Source organism: Lampris incognitus, chromosome 1 (assembly GCF_029633865.1).
Source record: "Lampris incognitus isolate fLamInc1 chromosome 1, fLamInc1.hap2, whole genome shotgun sequence".
Classification (NCBI taxonomy): Eukaryota; Metazoa; Chordata; class Actinopteri; order Lampriformes; family Lampridae; genus Lampris; species Lampris incognitus.
This window is the reverse complement of record NC_079211.1, coordinates 95,257,423-95,267,596: the sequence shown is the minus strand read 5'-3', so window position 1 is coordinate 95,267,596 and position 10,174 is coordinate 95,257,423.

Here is a 10,174-nt window from a genome sequence, read left to right as displayed (position 1 = left end):
CATACAAGCCCTCTATCGGGTTCCTTGAGCGTACTGACGGATGCACAGTGGATGGGGGCGGCGGCGGGGGGGGGGGGGGCTGGGACAGCTCAGCCAATCAGGAGAGAGCATTTCCTTTCATCGCTGCAGAACTGCGCACTAACTTCCCAGCTGTGTGAACAGCGCGCACGATAATAACTCACTAACGACATGAAACGAGTAGCGCACGCTGACGAAGTCGTATTTGGACGTGTTTCAGCAACTTGGACAAGGTTGAATTACATTGTCCTTTCAGGGTCCCAACCTTCACAAGCACATTTACCATGCACGTCCCAACGATGCAGCTTATAGCAGTGTTTCTCAGCCGGGGGTCCGCGGACCCCTAGTGGTCCGTGGTGTAATTGCAAGGGGTCCGTGAAAATAAAATATCTTTAAAAAAAAGATCCTATGACATTTATAGAAATAGGATTATTTTACTCAAATGTGACTGAGACCTTTATCTACCTAAACTATAAAGGGTAACAGGACTTTTTTCTCTAATTACATCTCTTTCACAAGTGTAATTTATTGTATTTTAATTAAGAGATCTCGCTCCCGTTTGCATTGTTAAAAGTTACTACATAAAAATTCTGTTGTTACATACATCTGAAAGTTACTGAATACATATTCTGTTTTTTGTTACATCTATCTGAAAGTTACTGAATACATATTCTGTTTTGTTACATATATCTGAAAGTTACTGCATAAGAATTCTGTTTTCTTAACTATATCTGAAAGTTACTGAATACATATTCTGTTTTGTTACATATATCTGAAAGTTACTGAATACATATTCTGTTTTGTTACATATATCTGAAAGTTAATGCATAGGAATTCTGTTTTGTTAACTATATCTAAGTTACAACTGAAAGCTCTTATTTTTGCCCCAAAGAGTGAATAAATGCTCTAATGCAATTTAAAATGCAGTTTCTACTGTTTCTATCAAATTGCAACCCCCCTCCCCCAAGATCAGGTGGAGGGGTCCTCAGGGTAGATCAAAAATACGCAGGGGGTCCAGGACCCGAAAAAGGTTGAGAACCACTGGCTGATAGGATATCGATGTGCAGAATATCAAAGTAAGAGTCCATTAACATCTGCAGTGATGGGCGTGCACGGCGGCTCTCAATGGGTCAAAATTGCACCGGAAATGTGCCAAGTAAAAAGAAAAGCTTGAGACGGCTTTAGGGGGGGGGGGAGCTTGAGGGTTTAGGAACCGTTAAGTGTCACTTCTTCCAGGCAGGGGCGGATCTACAGGGTGGCAAGGGGTGGCAGCTGCCACCTCTGGGACACAGTCTTGCCACCCCTGTTGCCACCCCATTTATAAATCAGATGATATGTTTTTAAAGTATATTTTATGTACATGCATGGTGAAGGTCAATGAGACCCGCACCAAACTCATCTCAAACAGAAGTCGCCGATTTAGAATCCCCCCTCCCCCTCACAGGCGCGGATCTACGGGGTGGCAAAGGGGTGGCAGTTGCCACCTCTGGGACACAGTCTTGCCACCCCTTTGACACCCCAGGAAAAAATCTCTAGATCCACCACTGGTTCCAGGTGAGCTGAGCCAAAAGATGTTGGCTCGCTAACAATAGCTGGAATCTCTCCGTCCTGGCAAGAGGAGATATGTTTTAAAATGACCGCCTAAATACGCGTTTTGGACCCCAATTTCCCAATAGCAATTCATACACCATTAAAAAAAAAGAGAAGAAGATGAATCTGCAGCCAGGGGCAACATATTAAATTACCATAATTGCACACTGCTTTTGAATTCCATGCTTATTGGTTCTTGTGATGCTGCCCATTCATTTTGTATGCATTTTTTTAAACAAATGGCAACGCAAAAAAAAAGTAAATACATGGGTAATAGTTTAACATTTTGATACATATGATTAAACAGGCATACAGATAAGATGTACAGTCGAGTTTTACAGGAACAGTGTGTATGTTTTGCTCAAGAGAAAAATCAGGAAAGCATATAGTCCTGTGTTGCTGGTGTTCATGTTAAATCTACATTAGTGACCTCCATTGTTTGCTGGAGAGAAAACGTACCTACTGCACGTATCGGAACATACTATGCACAAGCAGTCATGGCCCCATCAAACTCTCCTCCCTCTGTGTAGCCAACTACAAGACAAGTGTTCCCCTGGACAAACCTTCTGTCACACAAAAAAGAGCACTAAGACCAGAAGTCTTTATTTACTCAAAGGCATTCAGATGCATGATTCACTCAATTGTTCGATATGGTGCACGATTCATTGCCATAGTTGTAGCAGTAGATACTGTAAAACATCCTGGCTCTTTAGGAGATTGTTTTCCTCTCGGGAGAGGAGCAACAGGGCTGCTGCAGCAGAGCAGTGTCTACTGTTCAACACTAGAGGGCAGCAGAAGTCTGTTATCGCTACGATTACCTGGGGCCTGAAAAGGTCATCCAAATAGTTTTTTTTTCTTAATAAACTGACTCCCTACACATGTATGCACAGGGGAAGAAAAAGATTGAGAGGAAAGAGCTCGCCTATACATTGTTTGTTTGTTTGTATTCCTAAATAGAAGAATCAAATCTACTTAAAGTGAGTTTCTTGACTAGGTGAAAGAAATTGACTAAATAAAATGATTAGTTTGTAAAGGCAAGGTGGCCAGTTACACCTATTGACTGTAGCACAGTTTAATTCCTTCACCCCTTCCAGCTTTTCAAAACTTTGTTAATCACAAGGTTTTGCCAGTTCCGTCTTTAGCACTGAACAGTAATACACCAGTACATAAGAGTTCACACTTCAAGAGTAGTCTTAGTGACCTTTTATTAGATCTTTTCAGCAAACACAAACAGCAGAAGGGGATGCTGTCAATCAGTCTGCACTGAAAGCCTCACAGCTCTTCTCCTGTGAGGAGCTGAGGCCTCCTTGAAGCATGCAAGTACAAAAGCAGATCCCACAAATATTTGACTGGTCCCCCAAGTGATACAGAGACAATAAAAACAGCAAAGCTGAAGCTATTTTGATAGTTCAGAAAGCCATGCAGGGTAGAGTGGCTTACGTTCAGCAAGCTGGAAGCATTAAGGCTTACTGAGGCACATTTTCTACATTGCTTCACACATTTAAAATAAATTACTTAGGCTCGGCAATGTGTTGCTTTTGTATTAGGTGTCACTGATATCGTTGCTGGCTGTTAGGTTACCTGTGAAGGAAACTGTCTGACACAAAATGTGACCAAACCTACATCACTTGTTTATTTCCTTTCAATAACCGAGTGTTTTAGTCTGCCACGAGAACAGCAAAGCTTTGTGTATCGTTACCAGAGATATAAATACCAAAAATAGATTGTGGCTCCGGAGCATGAAATGGACAGTATTTGCACTTTCTGTATAATACAATGAGTACAAATTCATCCCTCCAAACCTCATTCAATGCAAGAATCCAGCCCAGACCTCATGGATCACATGGAGACATCCACACAAAAGTTAATGTCTCAGTATGGACTCAGAGAGAAAAAAGAAATGTATTGATTGTGACTGAGGAAAACAGTATACTGTGTTCTTCGACATGGAGTCTGAAATTCTATGTGCTTTAAGTCGGTTGTTGCTAGATAAATGACCTTGCTTTACTATCACAATAGTTTGCAGTGCTAGTTATTTTTTCATATTTCCCATTGCGTACTGAGTTTACAGTGTATATAATATGTCTACAGTACATATGACTCCATCTCCTGGGAAAGAAATATCATGCGATACATGAGGTGAGTTGATTATAACTTGCTGCATGTACAAACCCCAATTCCAATGAAGTTGGGACGTTGTGTAAAACGTGAATAAAAACAGAATACAATGATCTGCAAATTCTTTTCGACCTATATTCAATTGAATACACTACAAAGACAAGATATTCAAGCTGATAAACTTTATCGTTTTTTGCAAATATTCACTCATTTTGAATTTGATGGCTGCAACACGTTCCAAAGAAGCTGGGACAGGGGCAACAAAAGACTGGGAAAGTTGAGGAATGCTCAAAAAACACCTGTTGGGAACATTCCACAGGTGAACAGGTTAACTGGAAACAGGTGAGTGTCGTGATTGGGTATAAAAGGACCATCCCTGAAAGGCTCAGTCGTTCACAAGCAAGGATGGGGTGAGGCTCACCACTTTGTGAATGCCTGCGTGAGCAAATAGTCCAACAGTTTAAGAACAACCTGTCTCAACGTACAATTGCAAGGAATTTAAGGATTTCATCATCTCCAGTCCATAATATCATCACAAGATTCAGAGAATCCGGAGAAATCTCTGCACGGAAGCGGCAAGGCCGAAAACCAACATTGAATGCCCGTGACCTTCGACCCCTCGGGTGGCACTGCATTAAAAACCGACATCATTCTGTAAAGGATATTACCACGTGGGCTCAGGAACACTTGGAAAAACCCTTGTCAGTTAACACAGTTGGTCGCTACATCTACAAGTGCAAGTTAAAACTCTACCATGCAAAGCCAAAGCCATATATCAACACCACCCAGAAACACCGCCGGCTTCTCTGGGCCCGAGCTCATCTGAGACGGACTGACGCAAAGTGGAAAAGTGTGCTGTGGTCTGACGAGTCCACATTTCACATTGTTTTTGGAAATCATGGACGTCGTGTCCTCCGGGCTAAGGAGGAAAAGGACCATCCAGATTGTTATAAGTGCAAAGTTCAGAAGCCAGCATCTGTGATGGTATGGGGGTGTGTTAGTACCCATGGCATCATGGGTAACTTGCACATCTGTGAAGGCACCATTAATGCTGAAAGGTACATACAGGTTTTGGAGCAACATATGCTGCCATCCAAGCGACGTCTTTTTCAGGAACGTCCCTGCTTATTTCAGCAAGACAATGCCAAGCCACATTCTGCACGTGTTACACCAGCGGGGCTTCGTAGTAAAAGAGTGCGGGTACTAGACCGGCCTGCCTGCAGTCCAGACCTGTCTCCCATTGAAAATGTGTGGCGCATTATGAAGCGCAAAATACGACAACGAAGACCCCGGACTGTTGAGCAACTGAAGTCGTACATCAAGGAAGAATGGGAAAGAATTCCACCTACAAAGCTTCAACAATTAGTGTCCTCAGTTCCCAAACGCTTATTGAGTGTTGTTAAAAGGAAAGGTGGTGTAACACAGTGGTGAACATGCCCCTGTCCCAGCCTTTTTTTGGAACGTGTTGCAGGCATCAAATTCAAAACAAGTGAATATTTACAAAAAAAACAATGAAGTTTATCAGTTTGAACATTAAATATCTTGTCTTTGTAGTGTATTCAATTGAATATAGGTGGAAAAGCATTTGCAAATCATTGTATTCTGTTTTTATTTATGTTTTACACAACGTCCCAACTTCTTTGGAATTGGGGTTTGTAAAATAATTGATTCCATCATCAGCTCGGGCTTTCTTGAATTGTAAAGATGGATAAGATCCTGAGGCTGTGTGTTATCAATTTAGGTAATAAATAATGTGCAAGGCTTGCTGCTGTCTATAAGGCTATTGCATTCCAAGTGTTCTGTATGTAGCTTATATAGCTTATGGATACAAATGACAAGGTAAGAGGATCATACAGCGTTGGTGCCAACTTAGTACAGGTTTGGTTGATTCACATCTGATATGATATATTGGATTAAAATACCACTGTTTAGATGATATGATATATTGGATTAAAATACCACTGTGCAGATGATACATAACATCTTTCGAGGTGTTGTAGCTGTGTTGGCAGTGTTTCCTCTACATTCATTCTGCGATTGAAGCCCTCCATAGCTGGGCCCCGGCCGTGGCTATCAGGTGGCTTAACTTGTTAAGCAGTGAGAGAAGAAATAATATAGGCCTGAGTGGCTGGATGTTAAATTCAGGTTACTGGAGCACAAGAATTAAACTTTGAATGGTAGATAAATTTCAGCACTACACCAGCAGGAGTGTTTTGCTGCCATCTCCCCCTCAGTAACTTTAAGCGCTTATTAAAAATGAATTGGGCGAGGGGAATTTTGCTAGAGGCCCAATTTAAAAAGTGCTATCCATGGGCTAGCAGGCATGTATATTATTCACTGGCCCAGGAAAACGGTAAATCATTGCATTTGTTCCTTTTTACTTATTGTAGTAATTTGATGAGACGTCAGGCCTAAGAATGATTAGCATTTTGTGTTTCCGCTCTCTAACAGTCTGGATAGAAAAGTAGAAATATGTGTTTTCTTAGTACGTAGCCCATATCCCAACATTGTTATATTGGGTATAATCAGAAGCATCAGTTATGCAGCATCTTAACCATTCTCTATAGAGGTTGTAAAGGGACTACATTGTCCAGAGAGTGAAATCTCAGTTTACCAAATATGTACCAGTATGGTGCATTTAGCCTGCAACTCCTCTGGCTAACATATGTGTGACCAAAACAGTGAGACGTCGCACTGACATGCAGTCAGCCGAACAGCATCTTTTCACACATACTATGAGAATACAGCAGAAGATGACCTTGTTTGGTGCATCAAACAGATAGGATTTGCACTTGTGTGATCGATAAAACGGTGAACCATCGAAAAGGAACAGAAGCTAAAAACATTTGCTGAATATCAATAAATTATTTCCATGTAACACGCCACATTCAAGAAAATAAAACCCACTCAAAGAGAACACTAAACGTGTAATTCCGCGGTCACTAAGAAAAAAATAGCCATAAAAGCCTTAAAACTATATACTTCAGCATTACACAACACACAAATCAAGTTTTGAATATTACACAAGTTTACAAGGCGTCCCCTAGTGGCAAAGCTCAGTAAGCACTGTGGAACAGTTAAAACAAATTTGGGTTTGACAAATATGACAACAAACTTCTTCATGTTCACCCAGCGGGTGGCTTTTAACCGACTATTTGTCAGTTAGTACATTCAGACTCTATTTTCCTCATAGCAAGACAAAGCTCTTACTAACCGATAAAATCGTGTCACTTTCAGAATTTGCTGACAAGTCATTGCAGGAAGACGAATTTATACTATACAATTCTGATTGAAGCCCAACAGGAACGAAGAAGGAAAAAAAAGAACAACAGATTTGAACAAAACCAAAACCAAGCAGCTAAATTTGAACCTTACACCCCTAAAATAAATATTGTTGCACAAAACAAAATATCCCAATTTCCCTGTCAGGCTGCCAGATCGTTGCCAGTCGTCTTGCAGAAATTGCTCAAAATTAAATTACTGTAAGTCAAAGTCAGGCCTGACTTTCCCTTGACAAAACATATCACCTTAATTGCTGTCTGGATATTATTTCTGGACTCTTATGATGGAAGAAATCCTTTTATGTTGTGAAAGATCTACTCCTTACCCAGCCCCCTCTCCTCCCATCAACCAGCAGCAAACTACGACTGCAAAGTACAGCTAGGGCCCCCAGCCACCCAACCCCCTATCATTGTATGATGGGACATTTACAAGTCATTCAAAGGTCAGAACATCAGGAAAGCCAGGGCCAGCATGAAGCTCATCTGGGACACTGAAGCCATGTCCACACTTATCCAGAGAAATTGGAAAATGCCGCTTTCAGGTTGACAAGGCATTGAACGTTTTCCATCCACACTAGCATTTTCACACTATTTTTGAAAAGTCAGCTGGACACATTGGAGATGCCAAAAGATTAGAAAAAGGATTAGAAAAAAAGCTTAAAGGACCGCACTGGTGTTTTTGCATGTTAGCCCGTTTACTACAAATTCTGTATACTTATAAATTACTCCATTTTCCGTTACTCCAACCAAAGTGGTTGCCTTTATGTTTTTGACAGATATGTTATCAAGCAGGTTACTCAGAAAAATTTCAAGTTTCTGCAAGTTAATTTTCATCCTGTACTAAAATGAAAGGAAACCAATACCTGTGTGGAAAGGAGGAAAAATACATTTAAAAAAGTATATATATATATGAAAATGCATGGCATGCTTTGTCTGCATGGTATGCTTTGGAAAATGGTCAGGAGTAATATAAAGGACATAGAAATTTTAGTAAGTGGACCAATTGATTGGTCCTTGGTCTATATTTTATTTAGTTTTTATTTCATTACTTTATTGATCCCTGTGGGGAAAGTCTTCCTCTGCATTTAACCCATCCTAGCTGTGTAGCTAGGAGCAGTGGGCAGCTGCCGTGCAGCGCCCGGGGACCAACTCCAGTTTGTCTTGCCATGATAAGACGAACTGTATGGTATGGTTGGTATGGTCCTTTAAGTCTTTCCTATGGGCATGCCAAGGGAACCAACTCCAGTTTGTCTTGCCATGATAAGACGAACTGTATGGTATTGTTGGTATGGTCCTTTAAGTCTTTCCTATGGGCATGCCAAGGGGACCAACTCCAGTTTGTCTTGCCATGATAAGATGAACTGTATAGTATTGTTGGTATGGTCCTTTAAGTCTCTCCTATGGGCATGCCAAGGGAACCAACTCCAGTTCGTCTTGCCATGATAAGACGAACTGTATGGTATGGTTGGTATGGTCCTTTAAGTCTCTCCTATGGGCATGCCAAGGGAACCAACTCCAGTTTGTCTTGCCATGATAAGACGAACTGTATGGTATTGTTGGTATGGTCCTTTAAGTCTCTCCTATGGGCATGCCAAGGGAACCAACTCCAGTTTTTCTTGCCACGATAAGACGAACTGTATGGTATGGTTGGTATGGTCCTTTAAGTCTCTCCTATGGGCATGCCAAGCCACTTCGGCCAGCAGCTTTACCTGAGATCACATGACAATCATATATCGGCATTTTAAAAAAGCTCTACGTTTTCTGTCCACACTACAACACAAGAATGGTATTTTCTACTCTATCCACTTCTTCAGGGGTCAAAAACGTCAGCTTAGTATGAATATAAGAACAAAATGGAGGAAAAAAGTGACGGATTTTCACATTTATCCGTGCTAGTGTGGACATAATCTTGCAAAGCCAAACCTTTCTGTCTCCGAATTGAGTTTTTGCAGTTGTCTTCTTGCCTGAGCCAAAGTTTGAGACTGTGCTTGCAGAGTTTAACTAGCATGGAACAAAAACTAAGTGAGCACTAGCACCAGCTCATCCATCAGTTGTGCTTAGCATGATTTTATTGGTTTGAAATATAATAACAGCCCACTGTGTCTCCGCTCTTTTCTAACCAACTTTCGGGTTTATATTTCTTCAGCTCTCTGTGAGCTTGATGAGATGGAGGTCTGGCTACATGGGATTAGTGTGGACATGGTATGAGATGCTGTGCAAATCAGTCAGCCCTGGTTTTTGATGAAATCTTCAACCACTCCATAGCACTATTCAAAGTTTCTGCATGCTTAAAGTCATCCACCACCTTCCCTTCACCAAAGAAAGACAAAATAACTAGCCTTAATTACAACAAGCTGGTTGCCCTAACATCTATAGTTGTGAGATGCGATGAGCGATTGGTCCTATACTGGCTCAGCTGTACCACCAATCCCCTTCTGGACCCACAACAGTTTGCCTACAGAGCACACCGATCAAGTTTATCATGGACCCCTCCATCTGCTGGTGTATTAGTGACTTCCTGGCAGGAGGCAGAACATGCTGCTGGGATGCTACCTATCAAACTATCTAACCAACGGAAGTGGTGCACCACATGGATGTGCACCGTTGCCTCTCTTCTACTCCCCGTATGCCAACATCTCCAGTGACCCCTCCATTAAACGGATGACAACCTGGAGCTCAACACACAAAAAAAACAGTTGAGATGAGAATCGACTTTTGGAAGAACCCATCCCTCCATCTCCTTTCAGTAATCAATGCCACAGCCTTGGATGTGGTAGAATCTTTCCACTTCCTGTGCACCACCATATTCAACAACCTCACATGTGAAGAAAAGACTACAGTTATTATCGAAAAAGCCCGTCAGAGGATGTTCTCCCTGCAGCAGCTGCAGAGGCTCAACCTTCACGGAGCCAGTCCTGATACAGATCTACAGATCCACCATTGACAGTATTCTAACTTCATCAATCACATTGTGATTCAGTTCACATCCTGCCCGCACAAAGGCGAGACTACAACGAATTGTCCACATGTGGAGAGGGTAGACTGGCCAGCAGGAGAACTCAGAGCACCATGATACCAGGGCCAAGATGTAAGCCGGAAAGACTGCCAATGACCCCACACATCCAAGGCAACCACATATTTCAGAAACTTCCTTTAGGACAAAAAGT